This window comes from Grampus griseus (assembly GCF_964374135.1).
Source record: "Grampus griseus genome assembly, chromosome: 2".
NCBI lineage: Eukaryota > Metazoa > Chordata > Mammalia > Artiodactyla > Delphinidae > Grampus > Grampus griseus.
Window position 1 is genome coordinate 61,269,327 of NC_139018.1, and position 17,149 is coordinate 61,286,475.

Genomic DNA, 17,149 nt, shown 5'->3' on the forward strand with positions numbered 1-17,149 from the left:
AGAGACATGGGTGCAGAGTGCCAAGTATTTGAGGTTAAAAAAACAGCAAAAACACAAACTTTAATCCAGATCTTCAGATTATGTCAGCATTAGATGCTACATGAAAAATCTAAGATACTAATTTTAATACATTTACCTACTTGCATTACGGTTATAAATGAAATCATTACTATGCAATGACAAGATGGCATATTAAACATAGAGCAGTTTCAAACTGATTTTCACCAAGAGTACATATTTCAATACATAAATACTATCAGCCTTAGATCTGTTACCTAGCTAAATAAGTAACATATTGGTATACTGTACAACTGTTATGCATTAAATTTCTTCTGTTTAAAGCCAGGTATTAGGTAGCTAAGTTGGAAAAACTTGATATCTCAATGGTATGAATATAACTTAAATGTATAAAAATGATTTGATGCTAATAAAACCAGACTTTCTGTACTACATTTTAAAAGTTTCTATTCCTGAGTAATATAAATAGGCTAGCAATGACTATATATGCTTCTGAGTCAAAGATAAGTGATTTTTCAGTTGATTAAAAACTCACCAATTATACTGAAAATAGAGTCAAAAATTCAGAAGTCATTCTGTAGGTTCTTAGACTACTCTATGGGAGGGAAATCACATTCATTGAATGAGTGACAGTTTTGCTTGACAAAAGTTGATTTTTTTCCCTTATTATTTTCTTTCCCGCAAGCATAAAACCTCAACAAAAAATCTTGCTTGGTGTTAACACACACAGAAATCTTCTTTATAAGTGAAAATCACACCCAGCAGTTTTCATATACACAAAGCTTCCTCCTCAAAGACTGGTGAGTGACACAGTCTAGTCTGTTCCAGCTTACCTCATTTATATGGACCCATGCATGAGGGTCCTTTGCAAATAAACACAGCACAGAGCTAGACACTAAAGGAATGAGGGTATTCTTAGCGTCATACAGACTGGTTTAGATGGACTAATTGGATGCATGCAACACTGAAAACAGCTCAAGTTTATTGGATGATTCTGCATATATCAAGACTTCTGTTAATAGAAAACAGGAATATGAAACAAACAATTCAGTGCATAAAAGTATCTTTGCTTTGAGAAATATAGTAATGATCTTAGAGTAAAAATGCAAATCTTGCTTAAATTTATTACTACAAATTTCTCAAACGTAAATTTTACACAAGTAATATACAACCATTAAACCACGTTTAAGCTAGTGATGCAAATACCTGAACTAGAAGATTTACTGGACAATTCACTGTATTCACAGATAAGTCTGTATTAGTTGGACTTGCCCTAGTGATAAAAACTAGTGCTATTTTATACACTCTGAATATTATGATTCATAGGATTACATAGATCCTTTAAGACAAAGTTTCACTACGTTGAATTGTGGAGGAGGGGGAAGAAAAATGTCACTATGAAATTTTAACTGTACTGTAAAATATGATAATAACTTGAATTAACTGTTAACAAATGACTCCCAGGAGAAACCTTGATATGCCACTAATAGAATTTCTCAGGATGTACTGTAAAAAGTTAGAAAATATTACTTTCAAGATGGTTAAATATATCCCTCCCCCACAATATGATTTGCATTACTATTAAAAAAACTTCCTCGTAATGTAAAAGTAAGCTCTACTCTGCACAGTTATTATCACTATGAATTCTGAATCAACAGAATGCCAAATTACTGAGATGAACCTGTTTTGTGCTTCTTTTGCCTTCTCCTTTACAGATGGACTCATTTTACTTTAGTTTCTTTTTCACACAGTAGGATATCTTTCCATTTAGAACTCTTAATACATCTTGCTAAGGTAAGAGGTTAGGAGGAAATACTTAAATATCACATTTTGCAATGTATTTACTATATTTCAACAATTACTAGAACAACCACATTCTCAGTTTATTCAGGTTGAATGATTTATGAAAATTTGATCTCAGAAATGAGAAAAATGTCAATTACTTAGTTTTGTAAAAGCTTACTGACTTTGGAAACACAATGAAGCACCTATTCTTTCCTGTAAGGAATGGACTACACCTGCCAAACATGGACTGTGCTGACAGGAAGGTAGGTGTGTCTGTCTGTTGAACCATCTTGCAGGATCTGCCTGCAGGCTATTCTTTACTGTCCAAATCAATAATATTCTTTAAAAAATTACATACTTTAATAAAATAGGGCCCAATTGCTTTACATGTTGCTCAGCAATAGCTTCCCAAAAACTTCATGAATAGGAAAAGGGTTAGATCTAAGATTAGAATTTCTCTATTTTAAATGACGAACTGAAGCACAGACAAGGAAACCCTCATACAACGTCCTAAGATAAGACAGTAAGAAATATGGCCTGGTTTCCCTGTTCTTACTGCAAAGCTACTTCCACTAGAGTTTTGGCTACTAGAAAGCTACAGATTTCAGATTATAGGTTAATGTATTATTTGTCTTAATAGCTTCATTAAACTGTTTGCTCAAGTTACTACTTAAGTCAAATTGGGTATTTTTTTAACACCTCTATTACAGTATAATTGCTTTAAAATAGTGTGTTACTTTCTGCTTTAGAACAAAGTGAATGAGCTATACATAAACATATATCCCCATATCTCCTCCCTGTTACATCTCCCTCCCACCCTCCCTTTCCCATCCCTCTAGGTGGTCACAAAGCACCGAACTGATCTCCCTGTGCTATGTGGCTGCTACCCACTAGCTATCTATTTTACATTTGGTAGTGTATATTTGTCCATGCCACTCTCTCACTTTGTCCCAGCTTACCCTTCCCCCTCCCCGTGTCCTCAAGTCCACTCTCTACATCTGTCTTTATTCCTGTCCTGCCCCTATGTTCTTCAGAACCATTTTTTTCCTTTAGATTCCATATATATGTGTTAGCATACGGTATTTGTTTTTCTCTTTCTAACTTACTTCACTCTGTATGACAGACTCTAGGTCCATCCACCTCACTACAAATAACTCAATTTCATTTCTTTTTATGGCTGAGTAATATTCCATTGTATATATGCGCCACATCTTCTTTATCCATTCATCTGTCGATGGACACTTAGGTTGCTTCCATGTCTTGGCTACTGTAAATAGAGCTGCAATGAACATTGTGGTACATGACTCTTTTTGCATTATGGTTTTCTCAGGGTATATGCCCAGTAATGGGATTGCTGGGTCATATGGTAGTTCTTTTAAAATTTTTTAAGGAACCTCCACACTGTTCTCCATAGTGGCTGTATCAATTTACATTCCCACCAACAGTGCAAGAGGGTTCCCTTTTCTCGACATCCTCTCCAGCATTTATTGTTTGTAGATTTTTTTGATGATGGCCATTCTGACCTGTGTGAGGTGATACCTCATTGTAGTTTTGATTTGCATTTCTTTAATGATTAGTGATGTTGCGCATCCTTTCATGTGTTTGTTGGCAAACTGTATTTCTTCTTTGGAGAAATGTCTGTTTAGGTCTTCTGTCCATTTTTGGATTGGGTTGTTTGTTTTTTGGATATTGAGCTGCATGAGCTGATTGTAAATTTTGGAGATTAATTCTTTGTCAGTTGCTTCATTTGCAAATATTTTCTCCCATTCTGAGGGTTGTCTTTTCGTCTTGTTTATGTTTCCCTTTGCTGTGCAAAAGCTTTTAAGTTTCATTAGGTCCCATTTGTTTATTTTTGTTTTTATTTCCATTTCTCTAGGAGGTGGGTCAAAAAGGATCTTACGGTGATTTATGTCATAGAGTGTTCTGCCTATGTTTTCCTCTACGAGTTTTATAGTGTCTGGCCTTGCATTTAGGTCTTTAATCCATTTTGAGTTTATTTTTGTGTATGGTGTTAGGGAGTGTTCTAATTTTATTATTTTACATGTAGATGTCCACTTTTCCCAGCACACTTATTGAAGAGGCTGTCTTTTCTCCTCTGTATATTCTTGCCTCTTTTATCAAAGATAAGGTGTCCTTATGTGTGTGGGTTTATCTCTGGGCTTTCTATCCTGTTCCATTGATCTATATTTCTGTTTTTGTGCCAGTGCCATACTGTCTTGATTACTGTAGCTTTGTAGTATAGTCTGAAGTCTGGGAGCCTGATTGCTCCAGCTCCATTTTTCTTTCTCAAGATTGCTTTGGCTCTTCGGGGTCTTTTGTGTTTCCATAGAAATTGTGAAATTTTTTTGTTCTAGTTCTGTGAAAAATGCCACTGGTAGTTTGATAGGGATTGCATTGAATCTGTAGATTGCTTTGGGTACTATAGTCATTTTCACAATGTTGATTCTTGCAATCTAAGAACATGGTATATCTCTCCATCTGTTTGTGTCATCTTTAATTCCTTTTATCAGGTTATAGTTTTCTGCATACAGGTCTTTTATCTCCTTAGGTAAGTTTATTCCTAGGTATTTTATTCTTTTTGTTGCAGTGGTAAATGGGAGTGTTTCCTTCATTTCTCTTTCAGATTTTTCATCATTAGTGTATAGGAATGCAAGAGACTTTTGTGTGTTAATTTTGTATCCTCCTACTTTACCAAATTCATCAATTAGCTCTAGTAGTTTTCTGGTAGCATCTTTAGGATTCTCCATGAAGAGTATCGTGTCATCTGCAAAGTGACAGTTTTACTTCTTCTTTTCTGATTTGGATTCCTTTTACTTGTTTTTCTTCTCTGATTGCTGTGGTTAAAACTTCCAAAACTATGTTGAATAATAGCGGTGAGAGTGGACCACCCTGTCTTGTTCCTGATCTTAGAGGAAATGGTTTCAGTTTTTCAACATTGAGAATGATGTTGGCTGTGGGTTTGTCATATATGGCCTTTATTATGTTGAGGTAAGTTCCCTGTATGCTTACTTTCTGAAGGGTTTTTGTCATAAATGGGTGTGGAATTTTGTTGAAAGGTTTTTCTGCATCTATAGAGAAGATCATATGGTTTTTCTCCTTCAATTTGTTAAGATGGTTTATCACACTGACTGATTTGCATATACTGAAGAATCCTTGCGTTACTGGGATAAACCCCACTTGATCATGGTGTATGATCCTTTTAATGTGCTGCTGGATTCTGTTTGGTAGTATTTTGTTGAGGATTTTTGCATCTAGGTTCATCATTGATATTGGCCTGAAGTTTTCTTTCTTTGTGACATCTTTGTCTGGTTTTGGTATCAGGATGATGGTGGCCTCGTAGAATGAATTTGGGAGTGTTCCACCATCTGCTATATTTTGGAAGAGTTTGAGAAGGATAGGTGTTAGCTCTTCTCTAAAAGTTTGATAGAATTCGCCTGTGAAGCCATCTAGTCCTGGGCTTTTGTGTGTTGCAATATTTTTAATCACAGTCTCAATTTCAGTTCTTGTGATTGGTCTGTTTAAATTTTCTATTTCTTCCTGGTTCAGCCTTGGAAGGTTGTGTTTTTCTAAGAATTTGTCCATTTCTTCCAGGTTGTCCATTTTATTGGCATATAGCTGCTTGCGGTAATCTCTCATGATCCTCTGTATTTCTGCAGTGTCAGTTGTTACTTCTCCTTTTTCATTTCTAATTCTATGGATTTGAGTTTTCTCCCTTTTTGTTCTTGTTGAGTCTGCCTAATGGTTTATCAATTTTGTTTATCTTCTCAAAGAACCAGTTTTAGTTTTATTGATCTTTGCTATTGTTTCCTTCATTTCTTTTCATTTATTTCTGATCTGATTTTTATGATTTCCTTCCTTCTGCTAACTTTGGGTTTTTTTGTTCTTCTTTCTCTAATTGCTTTAGGTGTAAAGTTAGGTTGTTTATTTGAGATGTTTCTTGTTTCTTGAGGTAGGATTGTATTGCTATAAACTTTCCTTTTAGAACTGCTTTTGCTGCATCCCATAGGTTTTGGGTTGTCGTGTTGTCATTGTCATTGTTTCTAGGTATTTTTTTTTTTTTTTTTTTTTTTTGCGGTATGCGGGCCTCTCTCTGTTGTGGCCTCTCCCGTTGCGGAGCGCAGGCTCAGCGGCCATGGCTCACGGGCCCAGCTGCTCCGCGGCATGCGGGATCTTCCCGGACCGGGGCACGAACTCGTGTCCCCTGCATCGGCAGGCGGACTCTCAACCACTGCGCCACCAGGGAAGCCCTCTAGGTATTTTTTTTTTTTTATTTCTTCTTGGATTTCTTCAGTGATCTCCTGGTTACTTAGTAGTGTATTGTTTAGCCTCCATGTGTTTGTAGTTTTTACAGATTTTTTCCTGTAATTGAGATCTAGTCTCATAGTGTTGTGGTTGGAAAAGATACTTGATACAATTTAAATTTTCTTAAATTTACCAACGCTTGATTTGTGACCCAAGATATGATCTATCCTGGAGAATGTTTCATGAGCACTTGACAAGTGTATTCTGCTGTTCTTGGATAGAATGTCCTATAAATATCAATTAAGTCCATCTTGTTTAATGTATCATTTAAAGTTTGCATTTCTTATTTATTTTCATTTTGGATGATCTGTCCATTGGTGAAAGTGGGGTGTTAAAGTCCCCTACTATGATTGTGCTACTGTCGATTTTTCTTTTATGGCTGTTACCATTTGCCTTACATATTGAGGTGCTCCTATGTTGGGTGCATAAATATTTACAATTGTTATATCTTCTTCTTGGATTGATCCCTTGATCAATATGTGGTGTCCTTCTCTGTCTCTTGTAATAGTCTTTATTTTAAAGTCTATTTTTTCTGATATAAGAATTGCTACTCCAGGTTTCTTTTGATTTCCATTTGCATGGAATATCATTTTCCTTCCCCTCACTTTCAGTCTGTATGTGTCCCTATGTCTGAAGTGGGTCTCTTGTAGACAGCATATATATGGGTCTTGTTTTTGTATCCATTCAGCCAGTCTATGTCTTTTGTTTGGAGCATTTAATCCATTTACATTTAAGGTAGTTATTGATATGTATGTTCCTATTCCCATTTTCATAATTTTTTTCAGTGTATTATTGTAGGTCTTTTCCTTCTCTTGTGTTTCCTGCCTACAGAAGTTCCTTTAGCATTTGTTGTAAAGCTGGTTTGGTGGTGCTGAATTCTCTTAGCTTTTGCTTGTCTGTGAAGGTTTTGATTTCTCTGTCCAATCTGAATGAGATCCTTGCTGGGTAGAAAAATCTTGGTTGTAGGTTTTTCCCTTTCTTCACTTTAAATATGTCCTGCCACTCCCTTCTGGCTTGCAGAGTTTCTTCTGAAAGATCAACTGTTAAGCTTATGGGGATTCCCTTGTATGTTATTTGTTGATCTTCTCTTGTTGCTTTTAATATTTTTTCTTTGCATTTAATTTTTGATAGCTTGATTAATATGTGTCTTGGCATGTTTCTGCTTGGATTTATCCTGTATGGGACTGTCTGCACTTCCTGGACTTAACTATTTCCTTTCCCATATTAGGGAAGTTTTCAACTATAATCTCTTCAAATATTTTCTCAGTCCTTTTCTTTTTCTCTTCTTCTTCTGGGACCCCTATAATTCAAATGTTGGTGCATTTAATGTTGTCTCAGAGGTTTCTCAGACTGTCCTCAATTCTTTTCATTCTTTTTTTCTGTATTCTGCTCTGCAGTAGTTATATCCAATATTTTATCTTCCAGGTCACTTATCTGTTCCTCTGCCTCAGTTATGCTGCTACTGATTCCTTCTAGAGAATATTTAATTTCATTTATTGTGTTGTTCATCATTGTTTATTTGCTCTTTAGTTCTTCTAGGTCCTTGTTAAACATTTCTTGTATTTTCTCCATTCTATTTCCAAGATTTTGGATCATCTTTACTACCATTACTCTGAATTCTTTTTCAGGTAGACTGCCTATTTCCTCTTCATTTGTTTGGTCTGGTGGGTTTTTACCTTGCTCCTTCATCTGCTGTGTGTTTCTCTGTCTTCTGATTTTGCTTAGCTTACTGTGTTTGGGGTCTCCTTTTCGCAGGCTGCAGGTTTGTAGTTCCCTGTGTTTTTGGTGTCTGCCCCCAGTGGCTAAGGTTGGTTCAGTGGGTTGTGTAGGATTCCTGGTGAAGGGGACTGGTGCCCGTGTTCTGGTGGATGAGGCTGGATCTTGTATTTCTGGTGGGCAGGACCATGTCTGGTGGTGTGTTTTGGGGTGTCTGTGATCTTATTATGATTTTAGGCAGCCTCTCTGCTAATGGGTGGGGTTGTGTTCCTGTCTTGCTAGTTGTTTGGTCTAGGTTGTCCAGCACTGTAGCTTGCTGGTAGTTGAGTGGAGGTGGGTCTTAGTGTTGAGATGGAGATCTCTGGGACAGCTTTTGCCGTTTGATATTATGTGGAGCCGGGAGGTCTCTGGTGGACCAATGTCCTCAACTTGGCTCTCCCATATCAGAGGCACAGGCCTGACACCCGGCCGGAGCACCAAGACCCTGTCAGCCACACAGCTTAGAAGAAAGGGGAGAAAAAAAGAAAGAAGGAAAGAAACAAATAAAATAAAAGTTATTAAAATAAAAAAATTATTAAAAATTTAAAAAAGTGAAAAGCAATAAAAAAAAGAAAGAGGAGAGCAACTAAACCAAGAAACAAATCCACCAATAATAACAAGTGCCAAAAAACTATACCAAAAAAACCCCACAAAAAATCCGAAAACCTACAGACAGAACCCTAGGACAAACGGTAAAAGCAAAATATATAGACAAAATCACACAAAGTCCACCACGTCAATTTTGGGATGATTCGTTGTCTATTCAGGTACTCCAGAGATGCAGGGTACATCAACTTGACTGTGGAGATTTAATCTGCTGCTCCTGAGGCTGCTGGGAGAAATTTCCCCTTTTCTGTTCACACAGCTCCTGGAGTTTGGCTTTGGATTTGGCCCCGTCTCTGCGTGTAGGTCACCTGAGGGCATCTGTTCTTAGCTCAGACAGGACGGGGTTAGAGGAACAGCTGATTCGGGGGCTCTGGCTCACTGAGGCCGGGGGGAAGGAGGGGTGCAGAATGCGGGGTGAGCCTGTGGCGGCAGAGGCCTGAGTGACGTTGCACCAGCCTGAGGTGCACTGTGCGTTCTCCCAGGGAAGTTGTCCCTGGATCACGGGACCCTGGCAGTGGCGGGCTGCAGCCTCCCGGGAGGGGAGGTGTGGATAGAGACCTGTGCTTGCACAGAGGCTTCTTGTTGGCTGCAGCAGCTGCCTTAGTGTCTCATGCCCGTCTCTGGGGTCCACGCTGATAGCTGCGGCTCCTGCCTCTCAAGCTTGTTTAGGCAGTGCTCTGAATCCACTCTCCTCACGCACCCTGAAACAATTGTCTCTTGCCTCTTAGGCAGTTCCAGACTTTTTCCCGGACTCCCTTCCGGCTAGCTGTGGCATAGTAGCCCCCTTCAGGCCGCGTTCACGATGCCAACCCAAATTGGGTAAGTATTTACTGGTGTATTTCATCTGCTAGTTTAGTAACACATTATAAGAAAGTAAATTGATGACACTGTACATAAGTAGGAAATAATAGTTACAGTCTATTATTTTCTATAACATAAATTTTTTTGTAAACTTAAAAAATACATTTGCAGCTACACTTTAGAGAGAAATCCTAATTTTTTCCGTTAACATCACTTTTATACTTTCTTTGTGACTATGTAAGATGTATGTACTACAATGAAATACATAGTTTTCCATCAAGTAGATGAACCATAAGTTATTTACCAATTTTCTGAATTGGTTTACTTTCATTTTTCAATCTTAATGAATATTGTGATACATTTTAAAAGGCAAGTAATATGTAACGAATACTGACTATGTGCCAGGAACTATAAGAAGTAATTTATGCACATATTTAATTTTCATTACAACTCCATGGAGTAGATGTCATCATCAGATGACAAACCAAAGCATATAGAAGGTAATTTGATCAGAACCATACTGCTATTAAGTTTTGGAGTTGGAATACATCACAAGGTGTAATTACCACAACCCTGATCTCTCTGATGTGCTACATTGCTTCCAAAAGTACTGTGACTTTTGAGGTTTATTTTTGATTTTTTTATGGGGTTGGACTACTCTTATTGACTAGATAATATTTTTTGCAAAGTGAGAGAAAGAAGTGAAGACAGTGAAAAAGTGAAAAAGTGAAAAATTCCTTATCCTCAATTGAAAAATCTCTCTAGAGATTCCATTTTTGAGAGCAATTTTTTTATCTGTCAATGGAGAGGAGAATTCTTGTTGGCTGGACAATTTCCTCCATAGAAAAAACATTCCATTTCTACTATTTAGGCAACGAGATTGCCTGATCAAACATATTTGGCTTCTGAATTTCGTTTTTCTAGGAGAAAGAACCAGGGAAATCCAAGAGACATGGATAAAAATCATCCTTCCAGTAGAGGAGACAGAAAAGCCACGAGAAATGCTGTCCTTTGGATTGGCCATTAGTATCAAAGATCTTGCCCTCTTTTAATCATGGCAGCAGGGCATGAAAAAGATTTACATATAGTTTATTCTTTTACTATTATGGCTGTTCTTCCTCTGCTGGTCTCTTAGATGTTGTTTTACCTCCTTTTCATAACACTTTTCATACTTTCCTCAAAAGTTGTTATTTGTTCCCTTGATTCCACTTAAATGCTTATGGCTCCCAAATACAGACCATTAACCTAAAACTCTCCTCTGAGTTTCAGACTCAAATATCCAACTGCCTTCAAGATATTTCTTGTTATTCCACAGGATATGATAATGAGCATATCTAAAACAAAGCTTATTTTGCCTTCCATGCATATTTCAGTATTTCTTATTTTGATTAATGTTGCCATTCATTAACTACCCAACCTTTAAGTTGAAAAAATTTAGAAAACCTTGGTCCATTGATTTTTTTTTCTCTCACTGCAGCTTGGATCTGTGAAAACTTTGTGGTGAAACCACTAATGTAGACAGTGGGAAGCAATAAAAGGGTTTTAACTCATCTAGTAACATCATTTGCCTTTTAGAAGGATCACACTGGCAAGAATGTAGAGATGGGATGCATGCAAATTGGCCTATAGGTATGGAACCCAGATAGCTTCTAGTGAGCACAAAAATGTGAATGTACTTAAGGTCACAACACTGCATACTTTAAAAAGTTTATGATATAGATTTAAGTTCAATCAATAAAGATTTGTTCAGTAATTCTTATAAATGAGGTACTGTTCTAGGCATTGATTATTCAAAGACTAGAACATGATTCTTGGTCATAAGGAGCAGTACGGTGGGGAAGCAGATCTTTATATGGTAACTGCAATAAGTTACTGGTAAATGCTGTACTAAAAGGATAAGCATGGGTACTATACAGAACCTAGCTTGGGCAGGGAAAAAGAACAAGGGCCTGTAAAGGCTTTCTGATGATACCTGAGTTAAGTTTTGAAGGATAAGAAGGAAGCAGTCACCTCAAGAAGGGTGGGAACACAGACGGTGCAGGATGGGCATTTCAGATAAAGGAAATAATATATATACAGGCACTGAGGTATGAAAAGCATGATGTGTGTCAAGTCCTACCAGTTGTATGGTTTCTCAGGATCATGAAGTAGGGGGTGGAGGATGATGGGAAATGAAGCTGGAGAGGTTGGTCATGACTAGGTCTTGCTCTAGGTTGTAACTGAAGGCATGGGAGTAGATGGAAATGCCTAGAGAGGGACATAGGAAAGGAGAAGGGAGGTGAGAAGAGGATAGAACCAAGATGAAAACAAATAAAGAGACTGACAAAAGAATCTGAGAAAACAGGGAAGCAAAAGGTAAATCAAGAGTAGGTGCTGTTGGGCTTCCATGGTGGTTGGGAGTCCGCCTGCCGATGCAGGGGACACGGGTTCGTGCCCCGGTCCGGGAAGATCCCACATGCCGTGGAGCGGCTGGGCCCGTGAGCCATGGCCGCTGAGCCTGCGCGTCCGGAGCCTGTGTTCCGCAACGGGAGAGGCCACAACAGTGAGAGGCCCGTGTACCACAAAAAAAAAAAAAAAAAAAGTAGGTACTGTCACAGAATTCAGAGTAGAGAATTTCAAGAAAGGAGTGATCAACAGGGTTAAATACTTAAAACAAGATCAAGGTGAAAAATGACCATAAGATTTGGCAATTAGGAAATGACAACCTTTTCCGTGCAGCTTTAATGGCACAACAGAAGTGGGATGAAGCCTGAATGGAATGTGAAAAAGTGAAGACTAAGTATCAGCTTGGTTAGAAAGTATAAAAGCTTGGATATAAAGTAAAGAGGATTATAGTTACAGGGGAATATATGGCTGAGGAAGTTTTTAAAGAAATGGATGGCATGTGAATATGTTTATGGACTATGGAAGAGAAGATTGTAGGAAGAAGCTAAAGTAAAAGGGAAGAAGATGATACCGTTTTTTTTTTTTTTGCGGTATATGCGGGCCCGTCACCGCCGCGGCCCCTCCCGTTGCGGAGCACAGGCTCCGGACGCGCAGGCTCAGTGGCCATCGCTCACGGGCCCAGCCGCTCCGCGGCACGTGGGATCCTCCTGGACCGGAGCACGAACCCGCGCCCCCCGCATCGGCAGGCAGACCCCCAATCACCACGCCACCAGGAAACCCCAGATAATACCTTTTAAAGCAGGGTCTCAGAGGATGGAATCATACGCAGAACTTGCAGCAATATCATGCAAAATATGACTGGACAACTTTTCCTTGGAGATTAAAGGGAAAGAGGTGGGAGGAATACAGCTGTGGATAACTTTGTAGGTGTGGAGGAATTTAACTGACAGAACTCACCATTGGTAGATTCAATTTTCCCCAAGGAGTTAAGAGGCAGAGTTCTCCGCTGAAAGCACAGGGTAAAGAAAAAGGCTTGGAGGAGAATGGTAAAGGTTTAATGCGACAAGAAAGGGAGGTGATCTGGGACATGTAAAAGGAATGTTAGTGGGATTGATGGGCCATTGACATTGAAGTTTCTTAGCATGAACACAGAAGTTGGGGTAGAGAGGAAGACACTGAATCAGGTGCCTGAAACTCACATTAAAGGAATGGCACTGATCAGGAAGGAGATCAGTAGATATCACTGAAGAGGAGACAGAGAGAGAGAGTGATAGTAAAGCAGGGTGGTACAAACCTCAAAGAAGGGAGGATTTTTACGTGGATGCAGAAGGTATGAAAGTAGCAAAGGGGAACCAGAGAACTCTCCTTCCTAGTATATAGGGTATGGGGAAAAGACCAGGGTCCAGTGGGCTGCTAGGAAAGAAATGCCCTTGGTAAATTCAAGTTTCAGGTAGAATGTATGTGTGAAATATTCAGTGCAGAAGGTGTGGAAAGATGCAAGGTAGTAACAATGGAAAGAAGGTTCCAGAGGCAAAATGGAAAGAGTCGAGATCAGAGGATTATAGAGAAGGAAGAAAAGATGGGGAAGGGAACTTCCCTTGTGGTCCAGTGGTAAAGAATCCGCCTTATAATGCAGGGGACATGGGTTCGATCCCCAGTCAGGGAACTAAGATCCCACATGCGACGGGGCAACTAAGCCCGCATGCCACCACTACTGAGCTGTGCGCCTCAAATAGAGTCAGCGTGCCACAAACTACAGAGCCCATGCACTCTGGAACCTGTGCACCACAACTACAGAGCCCACGCACCATGGAGCCTGCACACCACAACTAGAGAGGAGCCCGTACGCCGCAATGAAAGATCCTGCATTCCTCAACGAAGATCCCACGTGCCGCAACTAAGACCCAACGCAGCCAAAAAAAAAAAAAAAAAAAAATCTCAAAAAAGAAAGAAAGAAAAGATGGGGAAGGAGGAAGCACATAGCTGCAAGAAAGAGGATAAATAATCGATATAGTGTACCCACTCTTCCATGCATAAACTATAACCAATGAAATAAAAAGTTCCTTTTCAGTTTTAGGCACACTATGTAACTGAAAGATACAGACTAAGATACACACAGATGCATAAAAAATGTACATATATACACGTATTTATAAATATGTAAAGACACGACCACATAAATATGAACATATATGTGCACAAAAGTACGGGTAAGAAGTAAGGGAATATCAATAGAAGACAGAATAAAATGGAGAAGAAAAAGAAGAAAGATTATTCACATTTGAAAGAGAATAGAGAAAATATTTGTAAGTGAAAAGGTGAATGTAGAAGCAGATGGGAGAGTGGGTTGAAAAGTCATGGTGAAGAAAGTGGAAACAATAATTGGTAGAAACTGGTTAGAATGGTGAACTGAATAATAACGTGGTCAACATTTTTCTTATATTAACAGGAAATCGGCCTCCTTGGATCTTCTACTTACTGCCTAGACCTAGCCTTTAAATCATTACCTTATTTGATTCCCTGTATGAGGTGCTGTCAAAATGTTAAGAGAATTGTCATGTCCTTACGGTGTTATTTTTTTCAAGGTTAATACTTCCAGCTGTCAATGGTTTTTCACATTAAAGTTAACAGACTGCTCACCATATTGATTATTCTTTGTGCAAGTTCTCCAGCATGTCTAGTGTTTTAAAAAATATTAAGCCTGATCTAATAATAATCCAGTCTAATCATTAGAAAGGAAAGTGGGACTGATATCTCTCTTGATCTGGACTTTTACTTCTATTTTGATGCTGCCATGTTTCACTACTGGCTTACACTGAGCTTTGGTGCAAATGAATCTACCCACTGGCCTGCTTTGCCTACCAAGCCAAGCCAAGTCTCTCCTAGTTTGGACATATACAATTAATATTTCTGTATCAGTTATTTATTGCCGTGTAATAAACCACCCAAACCTTGGTGGCTTAAAACAACAGCTATTTTATTTAATCATGTTAATTTGGGCTTGGTGCAGCTGCGCAGTTCTGCTGGCCTTGCCTTGAAGCACTCATGCAGCTGCAGGCAACTGGAGCTGGGTGTTCATATGCCTGACAGTTGGTGTTGACTTCTGGCTAGGACTCTCTCTTCTTATGGATCTCATTCCCAAGTAGACTAGCCCAGACTTATTTACATGGTGAGCATGAGTTAGCAAGAGGGGAACACAAGCAATACTCTTGAGGCCTTGTTCAGAAGTTGTACAACATCACTTGGTTTATTTTATTGGTCAAAGGGAGTCACAGGCCACCCCAGATTCAAAGGGTGGGGGAATAGATTCTACCATTTGACAGGAACAGCCACAAAAAAATTGTGGCTATATTGATCCTAAATGTTATGTAACTGAAAAAAAAAATAGGCTACCAAGTATACCTACATTTTACTATAAAACAAAGCTTTAACCCAAATCTGTGAATCTCTGATGGAGGAATTTCAGGTATCAATTGATGAGTGTAAAAAAAGGTACATTTTGGAATTTGCATTATCTCTTAAACAACAACTAGGATGTGACTATCATCTCTGTCAGTATGTAAGACTGTCCCTATTTGTTGTCAACTAGGTGCTTTTTGCTGGATCTACATTTATTTTGAAAAAAGAAAGAAAAACAAAAAATTTGGTACATGCAATCAATATTTAGTTTTAAAGCATTGTTACTATTTATGAATTAGTTTGTTGATTTCTACCATAATTTTCAATTTAATCAAACCTAATTCAATCCTTTCCCCAAAATCTTTTTGCTATATAAAACATATTTTGTTATTAGAATAAAAAATACAAGGAAATCATATAACAGCATATCATTCAGATATGTTGTTATATCAAGTACTATCATTCATTCATTCAGAAATATTTCTTGAGTATTTATTTTGTGAATGGCACCTTTTAAACAGTTGTGTTCTAAAATGTTTTTAATGTGTCTACTGTAGATGTATATGAAGTCTTTTTATAAATACAAAATCCTCTGTAAAGATGTGCCATGAAAGGAATTTTCAGCTATAGCAAGTTATGATATAGTGAGCTCAGGTTATACCTTTTGCAAATAGTCCTAAGGTTTTATATATTGTGGACAAGAGGGTGTATTCACAGGAAGATAATGAGAAAGTGGGAATAAGTTGTCCTCACACATCACAATTTTGGGTCATTTAATTTACTATACTTTGTTTAGCTTCACTTTTAGATTTATATTAACACTAAGAAATTGCTTCCCACCTTGAAATTAAGCAATAAACTTGGATTTATCTTTGAGATTAAATAGAATATAGAAAAAACTTAATACATGTATATTCAACTGTGCTTAGATTAGATATATGTCATTCCTTATTCAATGTCACTAATATCTAAGGCAGACAAGGCAATGAAAAGTTACCTATATTTTAAACATAGACTAACATTTGCTATCTTCTAAGTAACCTTGAAAAATTAGTCTCACCAATCAATCATAGTATCAATTAGTATCAATTTAGATGACTAGTAAACATAAAAGTTAGAAATAGAACAATCAAAACATGTGAAACTTGGCATTCTTTACTTTTATTTCGCCCTGCTTAAAAATTAGAACATGGAGAAGAATTAAAGCTGTATTTCCTTCTTTATAGGATCTCTAAAGTAATTCCACTTCAAGTTTTGGATTTTAATTTAATAACTTTGGTATAATTTTATCCAGGGCTTAATTAAGACTTTGTTAGTAAACTAGATGTCCAGATAGTCCACTGGATTCCAATTGTCTATGGCAGTACTAGTGCAGTGGGTGATACTATTAGGAAAGTACTTACAGAAGATAATGGAGTTATTTTGCTTAAACCCCTAACTTAACATAATAAAGTGACTGAGATAATATGATGAATTAAGATCAAGTGACAATTTTATTGGGCTCTTTGTCTATCAGAGGGTATTTAAGCCATTTGTAAGATTCCCCAGAAAACTCAACACCAGTAACAAGCTCATGAAGCTCCGTGAGGGCAGGGACAATATATATTTTGTTCATAACTGTATTCTTGTAACTAGCAGAATAGGCTCTCAAAAATCAATAGGATATTGTTCATTTGTTTGTGAATAAATATTACACACACATGCACATGTCAAGGGTCTCTGCAGAAGGCACATTAAATGATAAAACAGTTATTTGAAAAGAATAGGTTTCTCCCACTTTAAATGCAGGGAGTTTGGGGGCTTGGTGGGAAAGATGTTAAATGAAATTTCATTCTTAGTGAGAATTAAGTTAAGGTTATCCTTTTTGTATCAGGAGGAATTTTGTCAATGTGATAACAATAAATTACTAATTCTGAAAACCAGCATCTTCAGCCCTTCTTGTTGCTTTTGTATCTTATCAGGAGAAAAAAATGAAGCATACAAAGGAATAAAATTGCCACGGATGTACCTTCTATGCATCTTATGCATCTTCTATGTGAGAAGCCTCAGAGTCAAAAACAAGCAGGCACATAGCAATGTAGGAAAAACAAATTGAAAA

The 17,149-nt window shown here is 37.8% G+C and overlaps 1 protein-coding gene across 2 annotated transcripts in view; it reads right to left on the reverse strand.

The window, feature by feature from the left end:
- Positions 1-17,149, reverse strand: part of MIPOL1 (mirror-image polydactyly 1) — a 305,508-nt gene that overhangs the window by 880 nt on the left and 287,479 nt on the right. The window lies entirely within an intron of this gene.